A 283-nucleotide genomic window follows, 5' to 3' on the forward strand; every position below is an offset into this window, starting at 1 on the left:
ATCGGACGGAAACCTCAAAAGAGCATCCTGAGCAAAGAAGAGCTTGGGCGAGGTCGGATTAGGTTCAATCGTCGGAAGGCTTACTTGTATCCGGCAGTCGATGCCTCCATTCTGCAGCCAACCAGGCCAAGCGTCGACGTCGCCCTCTGATAAGCGGAAGGTGTATCTGAGCGAAGCTCGCCGATTGTCAGACTGACAAGCGTCGCCAGCTTTTCGATAAATCCTGAGAGCCCGACGATGATGGAAACGACCGGCAGAATCGGTGACTTTAGTGGAAGCGACG

The sequence above is a fragment of the Galendromus occidentalis genome, unplaced genomic scaffold (genome assembly GCF_000255335.2).
Source record: "Galendromus occidentalis unplaced genomic scaffold, Mocc_1.1 scf7180000077500, whole genome shotgun sequence".
Taxonomy (NCBI): Eukaryota; Metazoa; Arthropoda; class Arachnida; order Mesostigmata; family Phytoseiidae; genus Galendromus; species Galendromus occidentalis.